Genomic DNA, 19183 nt, shown 5'->3' with positions numbered 1-19183 from the left:
AGATGATCCTTGCCCATCTGATATTTGTGACGAATCAAAAAATGTCCACGCAGGTCAGGTTACAATTGCAGTAAAAATGTTGCAAAGGAGGGAAGTACAACATGCAAGTCTTCCGGAATAGGAAGAAGGATAATTTCAGGCAGAGGAAATAGTAGGCATGAAGGCACAGAGGTAGAGAGGATGGTGCATTCAGAGATCCTCTTTTGGTCTGATTGGGAGGTGAGTGTCAAGAAATGAGGACAGAAGCAAGTAAAAAGTAGAAGAAGAAGGCTGGGCATGGTGGCTCACGCCCATAATCCAAGCATTTTGGGAGGCCAAGGCAGGCAGATCACTTGAGGCCAGGAGTTTAAGACCAGCCTGGTCGATATGGTAAAACCCTGTCTCTACTAAAACTATGAAAATCAGCTGGACGGGGTGGCACATGCCTGTAAACTCAGTTACTTGGGAGGCTGAGGCACGAGAATTATTTGAACCCAGGAGGTAGAGGTTGCAATGAGTCAAGATCGTGCCACTGCACTCCAGCCTGGGCGACAGAGTAAGACATTGTCTCCAAAAAAAAAAAAAAGAAAGAAAGAAAGAAAGAAAAAAATAAATGAGGACAGAATTGGACGTCAGGACAGAAATGTGGGTGTCACTGTACCCTCTGTACATTATTAAAATGCTCTCTGTAACACTATTAAAATCCTTCCTAGTTGAAATGAAAGAAGTGGGCTGGGGTGTGGTACTGTCATGGGGAGGCTCTAGAGAGGAAGCCAGGAGCACACATAAAACCATAACTTTTAATTTACGGCAGAAAAATAAACTGATCAGACTCACCTTTTATAAAGATTCCCTTGATACACAGAGGATGAAAAGAGGGAGAGCATGGAAGCAGGTGAATCAGTGAAGAGGCTGACAGATCCATGGTAATCCAGCAGAGAAATTCCCTGGGCCCGCCCAGAGGGACTGACAGAAGACAGGAAAAAGTAGGCTGAAACTGATGGCTATTGTGAAGACAAGATTGACACCACTCGGAAGGGGGTTAGATATTGGGCACAAGAAACAAGAGTAGGGGAAAAGGGAGTTGTTCTCTCATAGAAGACAGATATTGGCTTTAACACAGCAGTTGTAGAACTGGCCAATGAATTTGGGTTAGTAGATTCCAACTACAGAATATCACAAAATATAAGATGAGATATGAAATGCCATTAATTCTTAAAAAAAGAAAAAAAACAGGATTTACATATCTCAATATCACCTCCTTGGAGGGTATGCGTTTTCTCCTACAGTGATGTCGCTACTAAGAATTACACTGGGCTTCCGAAGGGGACTTCCCTTCATAACCGTAGCCAAGAACTAGAAAATTCTCATCCTTTTAGGAAAATTTTGATTTTTGGAAGAGATGCAATGTCATTTGCTGCAAGCAGATCTGTGGTTGACTGGGACAGGGAGATGGGGTCATGGAGCAGGAGGGATGCAATACAGAAAGGTCACAAGAAAGTTTTGAAAGGTGTTGGATCTGCTTCTTATCTTGATTGTGGTGATAGCTGCATGAATGAATACATAAGTCAAAACTCATCAAACTGTACACTTACATATGTGTGGTTCATTGTAGGTCAATTCTACCTTGAGAAAGCTATATTTAAAAAGTTATTTGCTGTAAAAAGTAAGGACTAAGGTCCATCACCAAGCTGAGGAATCCCCCCTCCTTTTTTTTAAGTGAAAATGTAAGAGAATACTTTTCTTATGTGTCTTCCAAATTGACTTGGAGCGAATTCTCAATTGTAGGTGGTTTTTTTTGTTAAAAAAAAAAATTTATAGAATCACTGAAACAAGTGATATTTCTCCACTATAGGACAGTCCTCATGTGGGCATGTAAGTTCTAGAACATATGTTTTTAAGCTTTACAGGCATGTTCTGCAATCTAAATTGGAATCCAGTGACTTGGTAGCTTTTGGTTCTTCTACTCAGGCTCCATGAGGGACAACTCTCCAGGTCTCAGATTTCCTCATCTGGAAATGTATATTTTCCCTTGCTTAGCTCATTTGTATAAAGGTTTGGATGAGAAGTGTCATCGCTTCCACTAGCTAGGATTTGGGTTTCAGACATCCAGGGCCAGCCTCACAGAGCTGGAATCCCAGAAAGCTTTCTTTGCACATGCACACACATACACACATGCACACCCAATCCCCTGCCAAGAAAAAAATTGTCCTCTGACCAGTTTGCCAATGTCTGGCAGTAGAGCATTTTTTCCTCCTTCCTTTTAGGATAAACATTTCCTTCTCTCAGAATCCTGTTTGAAAATAGAATCCTGGAGGTCAGGCCTGGATGCTGTGCCTATGAGGAGAGCTAAAGGTATCCGGCGGCACCATGAGGACACTGGTGTCCAAAAGAAGAGGCCACCAGAGGGGGACAGGGAATGCAGAAGGGCAAAGTACCACCGGGGCCTGAACTACAGCTACTTCACCATTGTCTTATTCATTCATTTATTTATTTATTCAAAAGGCACTTATGTTGCACCAACATACCCACCTTAATTCAACATCTGGGCTTAGTACAGGGTACAGTTATACAAAACAGCAAGTGTAGCGAAGCTGATTAGCAAGCTAAAACTGCACTCTGACACCTGTCAATAGCAAGAGAGTTGGCCGATAGCTCAGCAGTTGGTCCCACAATAACTCAGAGGGCAAGACCACATGTTCATGTCAACCTTTAACAGCAGTTTAGAATTAAATGAGACAGAATATTGACAAATGGAAATTTCAGGGAAGTATTAAAATATGAATGCAAAACAGGTGGGGACAATATTAAAATCGTTCATCTAAAAACAGTCTAATTCCATGCAGTAGCCAAACCCTATTAGGTTTCAAGTTCATTTGGGTTCACAGTTTGTCTGCCGCCTTCTTTGACTTTATCAGGCCAAGATTGGGAAGAAAGAGGGTCCCCTTCACCATCTTTTGTTTGTTTGTATTTTTTTTGTGAGACGGGGTCTCTCTGTGTTGCCCAGGCTAGTCTCAAATTCCTTTGTTCAAGTGATCCAGCTCAGCCTCCCAAAGGGCTGGGATCACAGTTGTGAGTCACCATGCCCAGCCCCCTTCGCCATCTTTATACTCAACCATGCACTGGCATCATCTGAGGCCGAGGTCCAGAACTTGGAGTTTCAGGAACCAGGAAGAAAATGTTAACAGGAGCTGCTGAAAGTTGGAAAGGACTTGGGAGTGATTTACAAGGAAAGTTCATCTCTTAAATCTCCCTTTTGATTTGTCTCCCTTCAGACAAACAAAAGTAGAACCACAGTGGGGTCAGGCATAAAATTTCCAAACACTTGGCTGGGCATGGTGGCTCCCATCTATAATCCCAGCACTTTGGGAGGCCAAGGCGGGCAAATCACTTGAAGTCAGGAGTTCAAGACCAGCCTGGTCAACATGGCAAAACCCCATCTCTCCTAAAAATACAAAAATTAGCCCCGTGTGGTGGTGGGTACCTGTAACCCCAAGCTACCTGAGAGACTTAGGCAGGAGAATCGCTTGAACCCAGGAGGCGGAGGTTGTAGTGAGCCAACATCGCACAACTGCACTCCAGCCAGGGTGACAGAGCGAGACTCCGTCTCAAAAAAAAAAAAAAATCCTGAACACTTTCTTGGCATCTCCTGTGTGCCAGGTGCTTGCTAGGCCCAGGGCACATACAGGAGAAGGAAGTAAGGCCCCAGATGTGCCGCAGCTCACATCTACTCAGCTGTAACCCGGGGCAACAGTCTTGAGAAGCAAGCTTCCTCCTCAAAGCTCATCTGTGAGACTGGCAAAGACACAGCTGCCCAGGAAGTTCCACTGTTGAAGGAGAGAGTGGGAATCAGGGCCCAGGCTGGGGACTGTGGGGAGTTTCATGGTGCCTTCCACCTGCCATCCTACTACAGGAACTGCCCCCTGATAAAGGGCTGAACCCAGGATCCCAGGATGTATGCCATGTGACCCTGTGCTCTTGCCATCCCCTCCTTCTCCACACTGACTGGAGGAGGGTTGGGAGGGGCCATCTGCCAGGCTGGTGACCCAGGCCCTCAGGCCCTATATGGACATGGGCTAGGGTCACTTGGCTTCTCTCTCATAGCAATGAGAGCAGCCTCACTCCGCTGGGTATGGCCGGAGACAGTATTGTTTTACATCTATTGCTGTTTGCACGCTGCTCTGTTGAATATGCCTTTCTCCTGGTGATGTGGAGTAAGCCAGATAGGGCATGAATAGCCAAAGGCAAGAGGGAGTCAGGGAAGAAGCTGGTGGCAGGATGGGAAGGAGCAGGCCCTGAGCTTGCCAAGGCACCTGAAGGGGCCTGGGATGAAAGTGGCCAATGCCACTGCAGGGTCTTCAGAGCAAACCAGACAGGCTCCAGAGCCACCTGCTGTCCTCCCCACTGCATGGCCCCTGGAAGGCTTGACCCCGTCTGGCTCCTGTCTTAGATATCTGTTAGATATCTGTGGATATCTGTGGGATGCGCCACATCACTCCACTTGGTGCAACATCAAACTCACTGCCCCAAACCCCTCTTACTTGAGTGTGCTTGAGAAAGTTTCTGTTCTGGCAAACAAATGAGCCAAATGGCAGTTGTGCCAGAAACTTCCCGCCTCTCTTGAGTGCAAAGGGTGGAAACCATGATGTGGTCCCAAGGAGACCAGGGTGGTCTTTCCTACAGCTCTTTGCCCATTTTGGAACAAAGAGGGTGAGCCCACAGCTCTGTTTCCCCGCTAGGCGCTTAATATGTTTTTTGGTTTTTTTATTTTACAAATCAGTTTGGCAAAGTTTAGAGTCAGCAATGTTGTACAGCAGAAATTAAACTAGAGCAGGGTCACACACCTGTGGCTCCCTTAATTAGCTGTGTGAGATTGGCCAAGTAATTTAAGTCTATGTCCTAGTTCTTTCATCAGAAATACAGGACAAATAATATTTGCGTTGAAGGTTTCATATGAAGATCACGTGGGAAAACAGCACAAGAAGCCTTGGAAATGCATGAGTAAGAGCAACACTGTTTCATGAAGTGGGAATGAAAATGGGAGGTATGAGGGTGGTATCACTCATGTCAACCAGCCAAGAAGTCCCTACCATCCCCCTCCACCAAGCTCAATGGTCTCAACTAAAGAAGCCAAAAGATCAATCTCTGAATCCCTCCCAAACAACCCAAAGGCTGTGGCTACCTGCCTACACCAAAGTTGCTCATTCCACAAGGAACGTTAGCAGAATTGGAGTTTGTTCCCCTCCTCCACTCCCTCCATCTCCATCCTCAGATACAGATATAGATACATAGATTAGATATAGATATAGATAGGTATAGGTATATACATAGATACAGATATAAACAGGTCTAGATATAGATATAGTTAGAAACAGAGATAGATAGATATAGATAAGTATAAAGATCAGCATAGATGAAACTGCCTTTGCAAAAATTATAACTAAGGAAATCATGAGAGTGAAAGAAATCAGACCTAACCAACTCCATCTTGCTTCTAACCTATAAGCTGTCCTTGTTCATTCCTGGGCATAGGCTGAACTAACTTTGGGAAGGAATTCAGTTCATGGCTTGACTCTGAAACAAAATTGATAATAGCCCTTTCCCAAAAAGACCTCCTTCTTGCCTGGGGGCCAGTCTGCTTTTGCAGGACTAACAAATTAGCTACAAGATTACAAATTACAGTTTAGGGCCAGGCGCGGTGGCTCACACCTGTAATCCCAGAACTTTGGGAGGCAGAGGCGGGCGGATCACTTGAGGCCAGGAGTTCAAGACCAGCCGGGCCAATATAATGAAACTCCATCTCTACTAAAAATACAAACATTAGCTGTGAATGGTGGTACATGCCTATAATCCCAGCTGCCCTGGAGGCTGAGGCAGGAGAATCACTTGAACCCGGGAGGAGGAGGTTGCAATATGCTGAGATCATACCACTGCACTCCAGCCTGGGCGACAGAGGTGAGACTCCATCTCAAAAGAAACAACAAGAAAAAGAAATTTACAGATTAGGGGTCATGCAGCCTCTTGCTCCAAGACTCTGAACCTTCCCAAATTGCTCCTGGGGATAACATCACTATTGTGAAACCTAAGATCAGTGCTTGAGATATTTTGCAGACCCTGCACTTGATGGATCAGCTGACACCACCCAGACCATAATCTGGCTCAACCAGTTCTGCGATCCCACCCAGGAACAGAAGACAGCAAGAAACACTCACTTCAACCCCCTATGATTCCATTTCTAACTGACCAATCAGCACTCCCCACTTCCCAAGCCCCTACCCACCAAATTATCTTTAAAAACTCTGATCCCTGAATGCTCGGGGAGACTGATTTGAGTAATAGTAAAACTTCAGTCTCCCACACAGCCAGCTCTACATGAATTACTCTTTCTCCATTGCAATTCCCGTCTTGATAAATCGGCTCTGTCTAAGCAGCAGGCAAGGTGAACCCATTGGGTGGATACATAGGTATAGATAGTTAGAGGTATAGGTATAGGTAGAGATAGAGAGATAGAGACAAAAAGATATGGACATTGCTTCCAGCTGCAGGTAGCCACACAACTCAGTTGAAAGCGGCTTTAACAGGGCCGGGCGTGGTGGCTCTCTCCTGTAATCCTAGCACTGTGCGAGGCTGAGGCAGGTGGATCACGAGGTCAGGAGATCGAGACCATCCTGGCTAACACGGTAAAACCCCGTCTCTACTAAAAATACAAAAACAGGCCGGGCGCGGTGGCTCAAGCCTGTAATCCCAGCACTTTGGGAGGCCGAGACGGGCGGATCACGAGGTCAGGAGATCAAGACCACCCTGGCTAACACGGTGAAACCCCGTCTCTACTAAAAAAAATACAGAAAACTAGCCGGGCGAGGTGGCGGGCGCCTGTAGTCCCAGCTACTCGGAGGCTGAGGCAGGAGAATGGCGTAAACCCGGGAGGCGGAGCTTGCAGTGAGCTGAGATCCGGCCACTGCACTCCAGCCTGGGCGACAGAGCGAAACTCCGTCTCAACAAAAAAAAAAAAAAAAAAAAAAAATACAAAAACATTAGCTGGGCGTGTATCAGGCGCCTGTAGTTCAGGCTACTCAGGAGGCTGAGGCAGGAGAATGGCGTGAACCCAGGAGGCAGAGCTTGCAGTGAGCCAAGATTGTGCCACTGCACTCCAGCCTGGGTGGCAGAGCAAGATTCCGTCTCAAAAAAAAAGAAAGAAAGAAAGAAAGAAAGTGGCTTAAACAATAGAAAATTCTCATAACTAGTTCCAGTTCCAAGATGTGTTAATTTAGTGGCACCTCAGTGCCATGAAGGACTCAGAACTTCTCATTTCCTTCCTGTCATCTCTCCTACATTGGCTGATGTCCTCAGGCCTATTGCCACAGGGTGTCACAAAGGCTGCTTTAGTGCCACATAGTACATTCTGCCCCAGCCACGTCCAAAAGCAGGAGGGGAGATTTTTCTCCAATGTCTCTTTTTATTAGGGCAGAAAATATTCAGGAATGTTCTCCTTCTCACACACACCCACTCTGTATAGACACAGCCTCTCTGGAGGGAGTGGGCCCTGCCAGCAAGGAAGAAGGACAGGGTGAGGGGGTGGTGTGGAGCAGAGAGCTAAAGGGATGGGGAGAGAGTTCAAGTGCACAGAATGGCTCAGGTGCAAGAATTCAGTTCATTCTTGCCGAGCAAAGCAAGAGGAATTTGTTTCTGAGTCTTAACTGGCCCACAAAATTGCTGTGGAGGCTAAAGAGATCCTAATGGTCACCCTGCAGACCTGGGCCACCAAACGAGCTGCTGCTTGGTCTGTGCTCAGAAAGCCAAGGGCTCCATAGCCAGACTCCCACGGCCAAACTCAGGAAGTCCCCAAGAGTGTTGCCATCTACACTGACTACATGGTGCCCACCATAGGGCACACCATCCAAAAGGTGACTCAGCCTGCCTCTTAACACCCACAAAGCCAGGGACCAGACACTGAGATGTCCACCCTGGCTACTGCAGAGAAACCAAACACTTCCCCAACCAAATTTTCTAATAGAATCTTGCCAACCCCCCAACTTCAGTCATTTAAATGTCACAGGAGAGCATCCAATGGGCAGAATCAAGTCACAGCTGAAATTATAGCTGCAAGAGAGTCTCGAAAATGTGATTGTTAGCTCTCAATCCCCTGCAATTACAGGAAGGCACTACAGAAGAAGGGTGGAAGATGCTGAGCTCCAGTCCCCCAAAATCTACCACAGCAGTTAGCTGTGTCTGCCACCCCCTTCTCTCCACAGTTTCTACCTTTGATTTGGGTCAGTCCATATGTTGAAGGGGAGAAGGGAGGAGTTCTAGCCCAGAATCCAGGGTTACAATGCATGACAATTAACATAGTTCATTCTCCTGGTCACGGTAATTGGCTGAGGCAGTCACATGACTGTGGGCTGCTGAAGCTGATCAAACCTCAGGACTTTTGCTTAAGTTCCTGGAAAATGGGTTTTCTATTTCCAGCTGAACACGAAAAAATCTGGAGCTGCTACATCCACCTTCCACTGCGAGAGAAGAGCCTGTCTGAAAAATGGAGCAACTGAGATGAGGCAAAGCCAATATAATATTTTGAACCCTTGGATTCAAAAGCCACCTAGGCTTTTTAGGTACATAAACCAATATCTTTTCTTTTTGTTTAAGTCAATTCGAGTTGTTATCTGCAAGAAAAACAGATAGATGAAGGTTATCAAAGACTGACTTTGATTATTTTCTTGAACATGCAGGCAGTGGTCACTGGCTTACTGAGATCAGTCCTCCAGCTCCTTAAAAGTTAACTATTCACACCGAAGTGACAAAGTCCAGAGAAGGTGGAGAACTGGGAGCAGTCAGAGCAAGGGCTGCAGGAGGGTCAGTGGCAGCCTCTCCTTTCCTCCATTCTACAGACACCACTCCTGTCTCTAACTTGCCCATGGGCTGGAGCTGTGTTAATTTTGCTCTCAAATATTTTAGAGGTCTTAACATCTTCCTTGGGGATGCCACTGAAAAGTAATAACATCAGAACACATTATTGCACTCTCAGATATATCTTAAAATACATACTGTATAGAAAATTTTGCATTTTGGATGAATACTCTTTCTCATTAATCAAACCAATTAATAAGAACTAATGTATTTTTCTTTTTCTTTTTTTTCTTTTTTGTTTTTTTGAGATGGAGTCTCACGCTGTTGCCCAGGCTAGAGTGCAATGGCATGATCTCGACTCACTGCAACCTCCACCTCCCAGGTTCAAGCGATTCTCCTGCCTCAGCCTCCCAAGTAGCTGGGACTACAGGCACCCACCACCATGCCTGGCTAATTTTTGTATTTTTAGTAGAGACAGGGTTCTGCCATATTGGCCAGGCTGGTCTCGAATTCCTGGCCTCAAGTGATCTGCCCGCCTCGGCCTCCAAAGTGCTGGGATTACAGGCATGAGCCACTGTGCCCAGCCTACTCCATTTTATATAATGTGATTATTATGCATTGCATGTCTGTATCAAGACATCTCATGTACCCCACAAATACCTACAATATACCCACAAAAATTAAAATAGAAAAAATGTTTTTAAGTATAAGGAATATTAAAAATATCCACAGAGAAAACACAAATGATCAATACATATTCATAAAACTAAAAAAAAAATAGATTTTTCTTCCTTTCTAATATCAAAGATGTTGCACGTATGAACTACTCAATACATTTAAGCTGATTCTTTTTTTTTAAACCACAGCCTGGATGAGGAGAGACAGAGGCCCAGGGAGCCTGACTGTCCTCAGCCTTGAGTGAACAGCAGGGCAGGGAAAACCCTGGTGAGTCAGTGCCCAGTGGACCCTGTAATGTGCGGCCCAGATCCCCCTTTGGGAAAGGAAAGTTGATTGCTCCAGATGCTGGAGGGGTTGTCAGCTGGAGAGGTCTCAGCTGTCAACTCTCTTGGGGGATTGTCATGGCTGAAGATAACTGCCTCCCCCAAGATCATGCCTCCTTTCAAGCGCAGCCAGTAACCCCGATGCATGGAGGAAGGTCAGGCTCCCTCGCCTCAACTGGAATAAGTGAAGGGCTCGCCCAGCTCCAGAGCTCCCTGGTGCCTGGCTGAGGCCTTCATGGGGCCTGAATTGTAGTCCAGTTTCCTTCCCTTCCTTTTCCCTCCCTTCCTCAGGCGCTGATCCTAAAGGCACTCCCTAGTAAACATCCTGCTCTCTAATCTCCATCCGAGTCGGCTTCCCAGGAAACCGCCTGCACCATTGTAATATAGGCAGGAGTTCCTGGACTCCAGGATTTAACCAGGTAGAACAGAAAAGAATTCTAAACCGATTTACAGCATCTATTCCTGCTGCCCCCCTCCCCACTCCATCTTCTTGTGGAAATAAAATTACCCTTCATGGTCTGGCTGCATGGCCCACCTTCTCCCCAAAACTCCCCTGAACCCCGAAGCAGCGGCGTCCCTCCCTGTCCTAAATTCCCATAGCATTTTGTGTGTCCCCTTTTCAGGAAGCATCATCTGCTGGTCTTTTCTCATTTCTGCATTTTCAGTGTCGGCCACTGAGTTCTTGAGTCCATAAGACACCTTCTCAGAGCCAGTTTTCTGACCTATAAAATGGGAGCAACGATACTCCCGGGGGTTTAATGAGCAACCAGATAATCTCCTACCCCAGTGCCTGCCCCACAGGAAAAGCTCGCTAGGCTAATTCCCTCTCTCCTTCTTCCCGAAGGGACCACTCTCCTCAGCCACAATGGGGGTTTTTCCCTCTTTCTGCTCTTTGGGGAGGAGGGGGGCAGTAGGAACCCCCCTGAGGACATTTCTGCCTCGTGGGTGTCTGCCTTCTCCACAAGATGCCCTCCATGGGGGGCTGCTTACTTGCAAAGAAAAGTGGCATCATTTGGGCTTTGAAGAGACAAAGCACTCACACAGGTACTCCTAAGTGGTCCAACTGCAGTTAGCTTGTCCTAGAACATCTAAAACTCCATCTATTTTTAGGACCAGAGTTAATTTTCTGGCTTGGTGTGAGCTGCCAGGATGGGGGAGGTAGTTGAAAGGAGATGGTGTTTCACTCCTAGGTCTTTACCCAAAGGAACTGAAAACAGGGACTAGGGCAGGTGCTTGTGTACCCATGTTCATTGCAGCACTATTCACAATAGCCAAGAGGTAGAAGCAACCCCAGTGTATCAACAGATGAATGGATGAAATGTGCCACACACATACAATGAAATATGCTTCAGCCTTAAAAAGAAATAAAGTTCTGGCTGGGCGTGGTGGCTCACGCCTGTAATCCCAGCACTTGAGGGGGGCCTGTAATCCCAGCACTTGGGGGGAAGAGGTGGGCAAATCACATAAGGCCAGGAGTTTGAGACCAGCCTGGCCAACATGGCGAAACCCCATCTCCACTGAAAATACAAAAATTAGCCAGGTATGGTGGTGGGCACCTACGTAATCCCAGCTACTCAGGAGGCTGAGGCACAAGAATTGCTTGAACCCAGGAGGTGGAGGTTGCAGTGAGCCAAGATTGTGCCACTGCACTCCAGCCTGGGCGACAGAGCAAGACTCCATCTCAAAAAAAAAAAGAAAAAGGAAATGAAGTTCTGACACATGCTACAATGTGGATGAACCTTGAAAACATTATGTTCAGTGACATAAACTGAGACACAAAAGGACAACTATTACATGATTCTACTCATATGAAATATCTAGAATACTGAAAGTCAGAGATAGAAAGTAGACTGGCAGCTACTAGGGCTTGGGAGGGGAGTGAGAATAAGGGGTTATTGCTCAATGTATGCAGAGTTTCTGTTGGGGGCTATGTCAGCTAGACATGGTGGAACTAGATGGTGGGGATGGCTGCATACTAACTGTGAATATATTTCATGCCACTGAAGTGTGCACTTAAAAATAGCTAAAATAGCAAACTTTATGTTATATACATATTTTAGCACAATATTAAAAATTATTGTAATATCTCGGAAACCATTACACTATAAGTGGGTGAATTGTATGATATGTGAATGATATCTCAATAAAATAGTTTATAAAAATAGATTACTATTCTGGGTCAAATTCAAAGAGCTGTGTAAATTTGAAGACCAAAAAAAAAATAAAGAAGAAGAAGAAGAAGAAAAAGAAACAAAACCCCATAATTGGACAAGCAGAGTGACATTATTTTCAGCCACGGTCTCCCTCCAGACTTCCTTCTTCCTGGCGCCCAGAGCCATTTTAGGGCCACGCAGTCTCCAGCAGAATTTCTTGGAATTTGTTGCAGGCAAATGCAATCTCCCAGGACCTCAGTCATTTCATCTGGCAGCTAAAGACCCCCCAGGGTAGGGCAGGCCTTGAACGGATGCTAATGGTGTTCCTTCATTTCTCTGTACCTTTGGAGCTGGTCCCGGGTATGGGGTAGTGGGAATAGGGAGCTCAAGAAGTAAAGAAGCGCTATCTTCCATCAGGACTCACAGCTGACCAGGTTGGCTGCAGAGCACTAAGACGCAAGAGGCCACATGTTTTATGCATCCATATTTCCTCCCTTGACTCCCCACTGTGGTCGCTAGTCCCTACCACCACCACATACATAGCCTTGGACCCCAGGCCCTGGGACACAAGTGTGCATGGAGTGTGGTCAGTCTAACATGATAATTAATTAGGCAACTCACTTTGCATCATAGAGGAGTCAAGGACTCAGAGGCCTACAAGGGGCAGATTTGAAACCCGGGTGAATGAAGCCAGTCCCAGCAGGCCAGGCAGAGAAGACAGCAAATGGGGTTAGCTGTTGCCACGAAGCTCCAGCCATTTGCTGCCATGTGGGAAAGTGGCCTTGTGTTGCCAGTGCTCCTGGATTTTTAAAGAGGAGCCAAAACAATGTTTTTTAGGTGAAATCTCTTGGTGTTAATTTCATTGCTGGCAATGATTTCAGTTTTTTTTAAAAAGGAAATTAAAGCCAGTTGCTAGGCCTAACAACATATTATTGGTAATATATCTGCAAACCCGATATGACTTGTGACCTGCTGATTTTTAACATCTGTTTAAATATAATCAGGCTGGGTGCAGTGGCTCACGCCTGTAACCCCAGTACCTTGGGAGGCCAAGGCAGGTGAATCACATGAGGCCAGGAGTTTGAGACCAGCCTGGCTGACATGGTGAAATCCCGTCTCTACTAAAAATACAAAAATTAGCAAAGGGTGGTGGCGGGTGCCTGTAATCACAGCTACTCAGGAGGCTGAGGTGGGAGAATTGTTTGAACTCGGGAGGCAAAGTTGTAGTGAGCTGAGATCGCGCCACTGCACCACTCCAGTCTGGGCAACAGAGTGAGACTCTGCCTCAAAAAATAAACAAACAAACAAACAAACATAAACATAATCATTGTGATCAAGAACTGGTGCTGAGCTGATAGTGAGGAAGCTGATCCTGTCCTTGAACATGGGCCAAAGGAGAGCCTGGCACTCTCAGAGGCTGCCTGCTTTAATTTGCTACAGACGGATAAAAATTGTGCTGCAATTTATTTTAATTTCATGGGATTTTTAAACAATCTTATTTCCATTTGATGTTGATCATCCTAACGATGATTATGATGAGGAGAGTCAAAGAACTCACTGGTTTGGGTTGAAGAGCACATGGGGTTCTCGGGGAGCAGCAAGTACTGGGGCAGAGCGTGTGCTCCTTTAGGACTCACGCCCAGGACCACAGGTCCTCCTGCCTATGCCCAGCATGTGTCTCAGGGTCAGGTCAGAGGCTTCAGTGTCAGATAGATATGGTCTGTGCCACAGTTTCCTGAGCTGCGACATGGGAACACTAATACCTCACAGTGTCCTTGGGAGTTAAATGAGACACCTACAGGCCGGATGCGGTGGCTCACACCTGTAATCTCAGCACTTTGGGAGGCCGAGGCTGGTAGATCACTGAGATCAGGAGTTCGAGACCAGCCTGGCCAACATGGTGAAATCCTGTCTCTACTAAAAATACAAAAATTAGTCAGGCACGGCGGCAGGCACCTATAATCCCAGCTGCTTGGGGGGCTGAGGCATGAGAATACTTGAACCTGGGAGGCAGAGGTTGCAGTGAGCTGAGATCGCACCCCTGCACTCCAGCCTGGGCAACAGGGAGAGACTCCGTCTCAAAAAAAAATTTTATATAAATGAGACACCTACAGGTTCCAGGTCTGTAAAATATCAGGCCACTTCCCAACAAATGCTGAACCTGTCCCACCCCCTACACGTCTTGAGCATACCTTGTCCTTGCTTACCAGGTCCAGTTTAAAAAAAATTACCTAGATCAGAGATAGGCTCGTGGCCCTTGCCAAACCTCATCTCTTGCACGCTCTCTCTCTTTCTCTCTCTCTCTCTCTCTCTCTCTCTCTATATATATATATATATATATTTTTTTTTTTTTTTTTTTTTTTTTTTTTTCTGAGGCAGGGTCTCGCTCTGTCACCTAGACTGGAGTGCAGTGGCCTGATCGTGGCTCACTGCAGCCTCAACCTCCTGGGCTCAAGTGATTCTCCTGCCTCAGCCTCCTGAGTAGTGGGGCTACAGGCACACGCCACCATGCTCAGCTAATTTTTTTTAAAAAATTTTGTGGAGGCAGGATCTCGCTATGTTTTCCAGGGTGTTCTTGAACTCCTGGGCTCAAGTGATCCTCCTGCCTCAGCCTCCCAAAATGCTGGGATTACAGGCACAAGCCACTGCGCCTGGCCAGCTCCATTTTTAATAGTTGACTCTCTTCTTCTTGACAGATTCTTTTTTTTAGGTAACTTTTATAAAGTTCCAAAATAATAACAGCTATTGGCATCCATCCTTTCTCTTTTAAAAAGGTGGGCAGGGGTGTAGGTCGGGGACCAACACAAACAGGTATGGACAGGTGGGCAGAGAGGGAGGGTTCAGCCAAGTCCGGTGAAGGCTGAGGGGGACGTCCAGCGCCCAAGGAGTGAAGCTAGCATCTTGGCCTTGAAACACTAGCTGGTCAGTTCTTTCTCCAGGGAGGCCCCTTTGCTCTTGGGTACCTCTGTCTGCTGAGGGTAAGGAAAGGAAGAAAAGTGATGTGTATTGAGCACATTTGCTTCTCCTTTTCACTCTCCACATCACGTAATGGTCACAGAATCCTATTCATCCTCCTGAAGGACGCTTCTCATCAACCCCACATTCAGCACTCCACTGGGGACCTCATCACTATTTGCCTTCAAATCTCCAACTGCTCCCCACTCCTCCAGACCACCTTCTGGGGACCTGGGGCTGGGGCCAGGGGAGGCTCTACTTGTCTTTCCCAAGCTGAGAGTGGGGATGTAGACACTCAGTGGCTCTCAAGGGAAAAATGATTCCTTAGCCCCAGTGCCTCTGCAGCCTCAGGGCCCACCCCCACCACACACCCAGCACCAAAGCCACATTGCATTTATCATCATTTCCTGAATAGGCCAGGCCCAGGCACAACTTGGTGCCATTATTCACAGTATTGCCTCTGTGCCTGGCTTTTTTTTTTTTTTACCACCAGCCTTTAAGGTGTTATAACCGCATTTCTGCAAACAAGGTGCAATGAAAGTTGGGTCCCTATTACTAGGGTTCAAGACAAATTTCATGATGACACAAGGCATGTGTTAAGGAATATGCTTGACTAGGGGAAGGGCAAACTTATCAAGCCAGGGCCTGCAAAATAAATGAAGGCAGAGGTCCCTGAACCCATCCATCTTCCCACAGCTGCTGGACCACATTGTGGGTCTATTTAGCAATGGAGGCCCCCACTGCACCTGTCATACTTTTTTCACATCCTATAAGTAAAAAACAAACTCAACAAGGCAGTCTGGTGCAATGCAGTCTGGATTTGCCAGCTGTTTATAGAAGTTTTCTGAAAGTGCCAACTGCCTGACCCTTGGAGCCCACAGGACAGAAGAGACCTTCTTGTCAGGGAAAGAACTGCTAAGGCCATGGGCTAGGTTCAGATGCAGCTTCTCCAATAGAGAGGAGATAGGAATCTCCCATCCAGCCCAAGCAACCTAGGGAAAGCCCCTAGGGTCACTTTAGACAATTCTACTCCTTCTACCAAGTAAGCAAACTGAGGCTCAGAGCTTAAAGCAGGTGGGAAAGATCACATACCTCGGAGGCGGTAGAGTCCAGATTGCAGATCAGGCTCTTCCTGCCATGCCGTATGTCACAATCACCCTCATTATCCAATCCAGGGTCCTCTGTAGCTGTGTGCAGGCCTCATTCTCTCATGGAGTGGCCCCACAGAGTCAGCCTACCCATAGACCTCTCATGTTTATGGGAGGTGAGGGTCCTGCCCTCCTGGGTTCTTCAGGATGACTGGAACCAAGAAGAAGTCTTGAGGATACAACAATACAAGTTCAATTGTGCTGCCTTATCACCCAAGATTTCTAGATGGCAGGGTCACTTTTTCTAAGTTTGGTTGCCCAATTTTTAGTGCCTCCCAAAAAAAAAACCTGTGCGTGCTCCAGTAAGTACACATATTATTAACATCTCATCTCCCTTTCCCAACACAGCAGAAACAGGGGTTCAACACAGATAATAGTGAAGTCCTGTAGCGGGGCGTGTGTGTGTGGGCGTGTGTGTGTGTTTGTATGTATCCCTGTGTGGGGCTCTGGGTTGAAAAGCCTGGCAGGAGAGTTTAATAAACTGTCCTTACCTTTCACAGGATTTTGTGCAGTTTTGTGATAGCCAACCCATATGGGTCAAAGACTGCCATAAATTGTGGACCTCTAATAGATAGCAGATAGAATACATAGCAATTTATACCCTAGACTTGCTGTGATGTCAAAGTTTCAGATAATTTAATATAGAGGAATTCCAAAAGTAGTTTAAACACACACACATCATCATAAAATGGTGTTAAACCTGTCCTTCCCTGGTCCAGGTCAGGATGTTTCCAGATGTATTTATATCCCTCACCTCTCCTCCTCCCAAGTCCTGGGCAGTCTTTTACTGGCCCATTTGGTCATGGTACTAGCCTTGACCCTGATCAGAATTATTTAAAACAATGCTCCTAGCCTTGCCCCTAAGGATTCATGTGTCCACTGATTAGCCTCCATATGGAAGACACTCCTTGGTTTCTGTTGTTTGCTGGAATTATTTTGCTGTGTCTGAGAAGTTGTTGAAGGGACAGCTTCATGCATCTACAGGCTCTATCTCCTCTACACAGCTGTGGCAATGTCAACCCTCAAGATAAATGCAGTGAACACTGTGGGAGAAATCTCCGGTTGGAGACAAGATGCTGTGATATGAGGATGACATTCCAAATAGTGCTGCAGGCATTTGGAGATCCAGCCCAAGAAATTCCAGAGGGCATGCAAATTGCTGCCAGCTACAGTAGATGCTGGGACATGTGGACGGATGATCTGAGGGTGGATGATTCCGGAGTCATTTCGGGAATGCACAATGACCCTCTCAGAAAGCAGTTGGCCAGAGGAAGGCCCAATGAGGATCCAAGAGTGATCTTGTGGTCCTCAACCTTACTGCCTTAGTAATGGGTGGAAAACAATCTAAATATAAAGGCATTTCTTTTTCTCCACTGTGATTGTCTTGCTCAACTTGCAAGTCCAGGGACAAGGCCTACTGTCTGGGATGTCAGAGAGCTAAGATTCCATTCTTTAATCATCCTTATTTTTAGTCATGGGGACAAGGGATTTGAATTACTATGGTATCATCTCCTTGGGCTAAAATGCATCAGCTACTAAGAATCTTCATGGAAACGTTAGGTCTGATTTTTTTTTCTTCCATAACCTCTATTGTTGGGGGCATAGGTATTCTCCAAAAACTACTGTTAAATAATCCAGATTTGCTAACCCATCTATAATCTTGTTCTGATTCCCTCTTTAGCTTCATCTTCTCCATCATCATCATTACTCCTCAGATCACTTAAGTCCCCCTACTTGCACACCTACTACCTAGAGAATGCTGTTTTTAAAAGTCATCTTTCCTTTAATAGATAACTGCACAGAACAGCAAGGAGACACTCAGGGAGGTGGGGCGTTATGCTCGTCATGGAATTTGGAGAGCAGGCTTGCGTTTGGGAATTCAGCAGTCAGCAAAGGTGCCAGTCCTTTTTTTGGAGACCTGTCAGTCCTCAGTTGAATATCAGAGTACACTCCTGACCTGCTGCAGTTTGCATTCAGTGATTTTGATCTTTCCAGCAGGTTGTGTTGCTATGGCGAGCTTCCCATTGGCTCAACGAGCCTCATTTGGAATCAGATGGGTAATTATGTCTTTTCTGGCTTCCCACCCTATTCTAATTAGCGTACTTTACCTAACCTGAGCCAGCAGCAACTGTCTCAAACTCTCTGCATCCCTTTTTACTTAATCTAAGAAGCTTGCTTGACTAGACAGTAAATATCAATGGCTAAAAGACTCAGAATTCCTCCTCCCCCTCTCTGTCCTCTCCCATCTTTCTTCTTCCTTGTCAACTTATGTGATAACAGTACCTTAATTTATTTATTTATTTATTTATTTATTTTTTGAGATGGAGTTTCTCTCTTGTTGCCCATGCTGGAGTGCAATGGCATGATCTTGCCTCACCAAAACCTCCACCTCCCAGGTTCAAGCGATTCTCTCACCTCAGCCTCTCGAGTAGCTGGGATTACAGGCATGAGCCACCATGCCTGGCTAATTTTGTATTTTTAGTAGAGATGGGGGTTTCTCCATGTTAGTCAGGCTGGTCTCGAACTCCTGACCTCAGGTGATCCGCCCACCTCAGCCTCCCAAAAGTGCTGGGACTACAGGCGTGAACCACCATGCCTGGCCAATACCTCGATTTTTAATCTTCCTTTTTATCTTTCCAGTTAGTGTCACACCTTTGAGTTCATCTGGGATAGGAGGGGAGAGGGGATAGGTTGGAGGGCTAGTCTGAGTGCCCTCAAGATGAGAGCATTTCCGAGGCAGGGTCACCTGCTTAGACGGTTGCCCTGACCCCTTTCCCATGTGGGAAGAGAGGACAGAGCCCAGGCAAATCTTCCTTGCAGTGGAAATGACCGAGGTCTGGCTTCTAGGATGAGTAGCTTTGATGAAGGTCACTCGGAAACTATTTGGCAGGTATGAGCTCAAAACCTTGCTTGCTCTCATCCTACACATCCCCATGAGTTCAACTCTTCTCAGAAAGTTTTAGTCCCAGAACCTTCACTTGAAATGAAATTCAAGCAGAATTGCACTGGAGCAGATAGCAACTGAGTGGCTGAGAGTCAGGGATGTGGGGGTGCCGGGAATAGGCTTCCCCTCAGTCACCCCTTTCCCCACCCTCTGTCCCTG

The 19183-nt window shown here is 46.3% G+C and overlaps 1 long non-coding RNA gene across 1 annotated transcript in view; it reads right to left on the bottom strand.

Moving 5' to 3' along the window:
- The window catches only part of LOC117062444, a 46277-nt gene that overhangs the window by 4476 nt on the left and 22618 nt on the right, over positions 1 to 19183 (bottom strand). Inside the window, exon 3 of the long non-coding RNA XR_004428376.1 lies at positions 8765 to 8960. This is a non-coding gene — a long non-coding RNA (uncharacterized LOC117062444). The remainder of the gene's footprint in view (positions 1 to 8764; positions 8961 to 19183) is intronic.

Source organism: Trachypithecus francoisi, unplaced genomic scaffold (assembly GCF_009764315.1).
Source record: "Trachypithecus francoisi isolate TF-2019V2 unplaced genomic scaffold, Tfra_2.0 Lachesis_group17, whole genome shotgun sequence".
NCBI lineage: Eukaryota > Metazoa > Chordata > Mammalia > Primates > Cercopithecidae > Trachypithecus > Trachypithecus francoisi.
This window is presented reverse-complemented; position numbering and strand designations above follow the sequence as displayed.